The following is an 8,373-nucleotide window of genomic DNA, read 5'->3' on the forward strand; positions in this document are numbered from 1 at the left end:
TTAATATGTACATTTGTATTGCGGAAGCTGTAGAAAGACTGTGATTAATACTGTTTTAACTGTGAGCTGTAAGGCTTGTTTTCATGCATCGATGAAATGAGACAGTTTTTCCGTGTGCGATGGTCGAAAATGGTGTATCACTAGTGAAACAACGCACGTGCGCGGTATCAGGTTTGAATATTTCGAGGAAGTGCTTCGATGTGAATAAGCCTTGAACTGTGCCGTGTGAATCACTGGACTGACACTGTTTCGCAGTCGCCAAGGATTAGGAAATTGTATAGACAATTATACTCCGTAAATACGTCAGTGCCTCGTATTTCATATTGTGCACACTCTGAAACTGTAATTAAGCAGCATTAGCCTCACGACGACAGCAGCGAGAGTACAAGAATCTTCTCGCTACCAGCGACAGATGGGTAACGGAACTGACCTGATTTTCAGCGCTAAATCGCTGAACATCAGCATCCCCCGTCACCGCAGTCACATTATCTCGAAAGCCTCCAAACAGGTGAGGTGCAGCAAACGTAGTTTATTTTATTTTATTTTTTATTTAAGTACTGTTAAATGCGATCAGCCTCTCAGTTGTAAAAATAATGTACTAGCTGTTTTCTGATTTAAATAATTTGTTTTCGAATTATAATAATATGACTGGTCGATCTACGACAATATTATCATTGCAACATTACTAACATGTAACTGCAGCGTTGCTTCACGTTGCTCCTCATAATTTTCTAGCACCTATAATAACAGTCACACCTGTTCTCACTCATGCAGTGTATTTGCGATGTGCAGCACACAAATAAACAACTTCCTGAAATGAACACTGTTGCAATCTACAGTTGTAAGACGTGCGAAAGTTCCTATCTGACTGGCCGAAAACTGCAGCCGGTGTGGTATTCGAATTTGATAGCTGGTGTATACGTGTTTAGGGCTCTTTTGTTCACAGTATGAAACACGTTGCATGGTCTGGGAGGGTCAGAGTATTTTAAAGTACATGAGTGCATTTTTGGGAGCATGTATACGTGTTCTTCAACAACATTGATACTATGTACTTGCGGGAACGATACTTATTGCCAGAGAATAATGGTCATTTAATTTTCATGATCCTGGCTTTTTCATGTTTGAATGAAGGCACGTGGAGAGTACGTGAGTACTGTTGCGTTGTATTTGAGTTTCACAGTAAATTCAATTTCGTTCTGTTGGCACAGAATCCTAGACATGGAGTTAATGACTCTTAACTAACACACTTAAGTTCATTAGTTTGACACAACGAGATTACATCAGGAAATGATTACTCCGTCGTTCACACTATTTGAATTTAGGTCAAGCAACCACGTGGCTTTGTAACTTGACACACATTCGATAATGAATGGGCAAGCGAGCAAGCAAGCGAGCTAGTTGCACAAGGGAGATCCCTACAAGGAACTTACAACGACGCCAGGGTAAACCTTCCGTTCCGATGTGTAAAATAAAATTCTGCAAAAGCCTCTGACTTTTTTTGTGTAGAAGATAGACTTTCCTGATATGGGATGAATGTTTAAGGAACACCTCGTCCTGTATTTTGCAATGTCATTTGAAAGCAACTCAGACTTATGTCATTTCACAGCCAAATAAACTCCGTCCACAAGACGTGGTGGGCACCTAGGTAACGTCCGACCGCCATGTCATCCTCCGGCAGAGGCGTCATCGGATGCAGATGCTCACCTGGCCGTTGTAAGTTTGCGTGACTTGGAGCTGCAACTACTATGTGAAGCATCTCTTCAGATGGTATCACAAGGCTGAGTGCACCCTGTGCCAATCCTCCAGCTAAGCAAAAATCCATGCCAGTAGAGGGAGTCGCACCCTCATCCTCCGCATTGGAGGCAGCCTCTTTGAGACCTAAGCTACGGGAGTGAACTTCACAGCCAAGTACCAAATAGGATAATCGCTATGTTGAGTGTTTTAACGTTCTCTGTAGGTGTACTTTTGTGACTGACATTACACTCTCTTTTTAAACTCTTTCAGCGAGCCCAACTATTATTGAAACTATCTGGTTGATTAAAAAGTTTCCCCTGGATGAGGATTCGTACACGGAACCTTATTTCTGTGGGCAGCGCTCTTAAGGAGTGAAATGTTCAGCCACGACCCGCCCTCACAACCTTATTTCCGCCAGTACCTCATCTCCTTCCTTCCACACTTGACAGAACTTCTCCAATACATCTTGCTTGACTAGCACTGCTGGAAGAAAAGATATTGTGGATATGTGGCTTAGCCGCAGCCTTGGGGATTCTTCCCAGAATGCCGGCCGCGGTGGTCTCGCGGTTCTAGGCGCTCAGTCCGGAACCGCGCGACTGCTACGGTCGCAGGTTCGAATCCTGCCTCGGGCATGGATGTGTGTGATGTACTTAGGTTAGTTAGGTTTAAGTAGTTCTAAGTTCTAGGGCACTGATGACCACAGATGTTAAGTCCCATTGTGCTCAGAGCCATTTGAATCTTCCCAGAATGAATATTCGACGGTGCAGCGGGTTGTGCTCTGATGTGAAACTTATTGGTGAGAGAGAACACCTAACCATTTTAATGTGACTTAACAATGAATAGACAGCACAGACGACGAGGAACAGTACCGAAAATGTGCAGGCGTGTTTCTACAGACTAGAGAGTTTAAAGTCCTGGAATATTCATCATCATGTAATTGTATGATACAAGAAAAACCCCGCCATACTGAAGGAGTAAATGCTGGCTGTTGAAACGGCTCAGGCGGTACAGGAACTGTCAAGAGAAGCACGGCGACAGGACGCCTTACGTTTGCTAACCACATTAAGCTCTGCTTGGCGCTCCAACGTTCTGCATATGCTAGTCTCCAAGCGAATCAAAATGCACTCTCTCGAGAATCTAGACCGGTCACAGGCCTCAATCTTCTACCAAAGTTAGATGACCACTGAGACAGTCAAAAACCCGGCCACTTTGTTGCGGACCGAGTTTTGAGGTGGAAGTGCTGCGATAGTATGGATCGGTAATGTTGTTATGATTCCCGAATCAGTTCAAATGGCTCTGAGCACTATGGGACTTAACATCTGAGGTCATCAGTCCCCTAGAACTTAGAATTACTTAAACCTAACTAACCTAAGGACATCACACACATCCATGCCCGGGGCAGGACTCGAACATGCGACCTTAGCGGTCACGCGGTTCCAGACTGAAGATCGTAGAACCGCTCGTCCACTGTGGCCGGCTGTGATTCTCGTCGTCAGTTGTTAGAATGACAAATGGCTAAATAGAAAAAAATATCTCGGGTTTGGCAGTGAAGTCGGTAAGGCGCTGGCTGCATCATAGTCGGTATCTGCAACGACTGAAATAATTAGTAGTCGTTGGTAAAAAATAATAATATATACATAACATGTGTTACAGGCTTCTTCATATGTTGCATATATATAATTACAAACAGATATCTAGAGAGCCAATACTTACGCCATACTCGACTAAGTGCCTTTTTAGAGGTTGCTTCCAATCAGCTGAAGGCTATGCTACATTTCTAGTTGACGTCCCGAGCAAGAGTGGACGAGAGCTCGCTAGACACTTGTCACAAGCCGAGGAGCGGCGCTTGCGGCACTAGTGGCGACTCGTGGGTCGAGCGATATGTACTACGGACCGCGGTCGATATCTGCAACTAACAACAGTGGTATCGAACATTGATACTACAAATGTAAGTGGTTGATATGGGATAGATTAAGGAAGTCGTTCTAAAATATAATACAATTACCAGCATCTTATACTAAGCTGTAATTGGTTCAAATGGCTCTGAACACTATGGGACTCAACTGCTGAGGTCATCAGTCCCCTAGAACTTAGACCTAGTTAAAGCTAACTAACCTTAGGATATCACACACATCCATGCCCGGGGCAGGATTCAAACCTGCGACCGTAGCGGTCGCGGAGTTCCAGACTGTATATTATGCAGCAACATATGGCTGGGATCAAATACCGACTGACGAGTTGAACTCTTTCTTTCTGAATGGAATTTGTGGAACTGCTCTGTAGCGTAATGTAGGAAATCTTGGTATTGTAGAAATTGTTGGCGCTGCAGGAACTGAAAGAGTGTCTGTGGCCCATCGTATTCTGTACCTGTTTGTGGAAGGATCCTTGCCAACAATAGACAGAAGCAAAGTATTACATAATCGTTGATTGCTCTCTCTGGCTCCTGGTAACACTGTGGGATAGGGTGGCCATATGTGGATCAGGGCCCGTATTCGGGGACTTTACCTTATGGTTAGTGCTGTGCACATGGCTCAAGAGGAACACAACTGTACCACGAGAGGCAGCCACCATATAGGCACATCACTTGCCTGGCACCTTTTCAGTTGAGAGTAATGGTCTCCAAATGGCATTCGTTATTTGGGACCACTTCCCGGATCTGCACCACGTCCATGAGCGCGTAGTATTCGTCCGCCGATAGTGATTGTAGGAGTCAGAGAGAGAGAGAGAGAGAGAGAGAGAGAGAGAGAGAGAGAGAGAGCTGTCGCCAGTGGACTACTTTTCTCTGCCTAGTACTGGAGAGGATCCTTCCGCCAAAAGGCTCAAAACTGGCCACGCCGCAGACAGTCTCTCAGTTCTTGAAATGCCAACAATTCCTACAGTGCAAACGTTTCCTGTGTTAGACTACAGACCAGTTCCACAAATTCATTGAAGAAGAGTAACTACGCCGTGCAGCCATTATTTACTGTTAATCACAAATGTCTTTGTAACATTAGCTTCATGCATAAGTTCGAAGCGTTTATCATAAGTAACAAAACCGAACTTTACTTACCAATAATACATTCTCCTTCACTGTTTACAGCAGTCGGCCAAGGCTGAGGTAACTTTTCGATTTCATGATTGTAGAAAGCACATAGTTCTGAGTCGAAGAACTCGTCGCGCCACGTTCGGAGCTCATTTTCATCCGGAAAGGAAGTTCGATGAAGGTTGTTTGATAGAGAGCGGAAGAGGTGAAAAGCTAAGGCTGCAAGGTCAGGTGAATATGGAGGTGCAGAATGATTTTCCGGCCTAACTCCTGTATAGTGCTTTCAACCAATGTATTAGAATGCCGGTGGCCGTTATTGTGGAGTAGCATCACTTCACACAGTCTTCCTGGTCATTGTTCTTGAACTGCGTTGTCGACAATAATGTCAGCGTTTATGAGATATGACGATTGTTTTGACCATATAATTCGCGATGGGCAAGGTCACACTGGCCACAGTGCCCTGCACACGCACCCAATAGCACTCCACACCACAAGGGCTTGAGTTAGCGCTTTATGTCTTGCGACGTCACGCATGGATGAAGTTATCAGGTTCCACGGTTGTCCATATTCCTTATAGGTACCAGTACACAAGCTCAACTGAGGTGACTGAAATGCTAATCATTTCTGCAGAACATACTGATGTTCATATCCAGTGAATATGAACGTCCGATCTCCAGTCGTTCAGGGTGTTCTGTTTTTTTCTGAACACGCAACTCTCTGCCACGCCGTTCCCCTGGTGTTATGGACATGTATATGGCTGGGTCAAATGGCTCTGAGCACTATGGGACTTAACATATGAGGCCATCAGTCCCCTAGACTTAGAAGTACTTAAACCTAACCAACCTAAGGACATCACACACATCCATGACCGAGGCAGGATTCGAACCTGCGACCATAGCAGTCGCGCGGTTCCAGGACATGTATACATGCGCCGATTAGATTTCCCCACAGTGCTGTGAACGTCTGTATGCGTCCTGAGCCGCCCGCCTCTCACTGACTTGGACAAGTTACTTCTATAGCTCAGTGTATAAGTAAGTTACTGGTATTTATCGTACAAGGTATGTATCTCGTTGCGTGATTTATTTTCAAATAACCTCGTTTCGATATCCCGCATCGTTTAAGAGATATGGTGATTGTTATGACTATGATTCGCGATGGGCAAGGCAATGAAATAGCGAATCACGTGCGACAGATCTTCAGCTATAAAAGCCAATAAATTGAGAACTAAATGAGATATCACGCCGTTCTCAATAATGAAGAAAATTCTGATATCTTAGTACATTTCCCTGGCTGCAATGTTTGAGCTAAGATCGAAAGTTTACGCAATGCGTTTCTAGCTCTGCAAACTCTATAAAATACACTACTGGTCATTAAAATTGCTACGCCAAGGAGAAATGCAGGTCATAAACGGGTATTCATTGGACAAATATATTATACTAGAACTTACATTTCATTACATTTGCACGCAATTTCAGTGCTTAGATCCTGAGAAATCAGTACTCACAGCAACCACATCTGGCCATAATAATGGACTTGATACGCCTGGGAATTGTGTCGAACAGAGCTTGGATGGCGTGTACAGGTACAGCTGCCTGTGCAGCTTCAACACAATACCACAGTTCATGATGAGTAGTGACTGGCGTACTGTGACGAGCCAGTTGCTCGGTCACCATTCACCAGACATTTTCCGTTGGTGAGGGATCTGGAGAATATGCTGGCCAGAGCTGCAGTCGAACATTTTCTGCATCGAGAAATCCTGCTGAAATGTAAGGTTTTGCAGGGATCGAATGAAGGGTAGAGCCACGGGTCGTAACACATCTGAAATGTAACGTCCACTGTTCAAAGTGCCGTCAATGCGAACAAGAGGTGACCGAGGCGTGTAACCGATGGCACCCCATAACATCACGCCGAGTGATACGCCAGTATGGCGATGACGAATACACGCTTCCAATGTGCGTTCACCGCGGTGGCGCCAGACACGGATGCGACCATCATGGCTCTGAGCACTATGAGACTTAACATCTATGGTCATCAGTCCCCTAGAACTTAGAACTACTTAAACCTAACTAACGTAAGGACAGCACGCAACACCCAGCCATCACGAGGCAGAGAAAATCCCTGACCCCGCCGGGAATCGAACCCGGAAACCCGGGCGTGGGAAGCGAGAACGCTACCGCACGATCACGAGATGCGGGCTCGACCATCATGATGCTGTAAACATAACCTGGATTCATCGGAATAAATGACGTTTTGCCATTCGTGCACCCAGGTTCGTCGTTGAGTACACCCGCTCCTGTCTGTCATGTAGCGTCAAGGGTAACCGCAGCCATGGTCTCCGAGCTGGTAGTCAATGCTGTTGCAAACGTCATCGAACTGTTCGTGCAGATGGTTGTTGTCTTGCAAACGTCCCCATGTGTTGACTCAGGGATCGAGACGTGGCTACACGACCCGTTACAGCCATGCGGATAAGATGTCTGTCAGCTCGACTGCTAGTGATACGAGGCCGTTGGGATCCAGCACAGCGTTTCGTATTACCCTCCTGAAAACCCACCGATTCCATATTCTGCTAACAGTCATTGGATCTCGATCAACGCGAGCAGCAATGTCGCGATACGATAAACCGCAATGGCGATAGGCTACAATAAAACCTTAATCAAAGTCGGAAACGTGATGGTACGCATTTCTCCTCCTTACATGAGGCATCACAACAACGTTTCACCAGGCAACGCCGGTCAACTGCTGTTTGTGTATGAGAAATCGCTTGGGAACTTTCCTAAGTCAGCACGTTGTAGGTGTCGCCACCGGCGCCAACCTTCTGTGAATGCTCTGAAAAGCTATTCATTTGCATATCACGGCATCTTATCCTGTTTGTTAAATTTGGCGTCTGTAGCACGACATCTTCGTGGTGTAGCAATTTTAATGACCAGTAGTGTATATTGCAAAGATGCAGCGCAGTAATTATAACGGATAGTGGAAAAAAAAAATTATTTTTTTATCGAGTTAAGATACCAGGTTGTATGATGTGCCAAAATGAAATTTTTCCACCTTATAGTTTTCGAAAAATCGCATGATAACTACTTAATATCAGCCGGAACGCTGTCTCTTAGCACAAGTGTGTGTACAGCCTTATAACAAAGGACGCCTCAGCACGGAATGCAGAGAGAACTTCCGCAGACCGAAAGGGTTAATGTGCCTGAGTTTTTGATCTTCTGAGTACAAACCATTCTGCACAACAGAGGCCAAAAAGGAGCGATCCTGGCCATATATGGACTAGTGTGTGGTGCAACATAGCTGTGGTGTCAATATAATCATGTACTTCGCATGACATACGCTGATAAAGCACAAAGATTCATTCTGCCATTCTCAGTAACTAGTATTACGGGAATATCTGCGGCTGTGTAAGTTGTATTCAAACTCTGCGCGTTTGATTGACAAATGCGTGTTCGGTTTATGCGCGAAACGCGCACGCCCATCTGATTTCCGCAGGTTGTGAACGACGTGAGTCCGTAGCGGTGCAGAGGGAATACGAGCGGCTGCGGTGCACGGCGCGCGGGCTGTCGCCGGCGGCGTGCAGGCGCTGTCAGGGAGCGCAGCGCGGCAGCTGAGCACAGCCGAGC

The sequence above is a fragment of the Schistocerca americana genome, chromosome 4, assembly GCF_021461395.2.
Source record: "Schistocerca americana isolate TAMUIC-IGC-003095 chromosome 4, iqSchAmer2.1, whole genome shotgun sequence".
Taxonomy (NCBI): domain Eukaryota; kingdom Metazoa; phylum Arthropoda; class Insecta; order Orthoptera; family Acrididae; genus Schistocerca; species Schistocerca americana.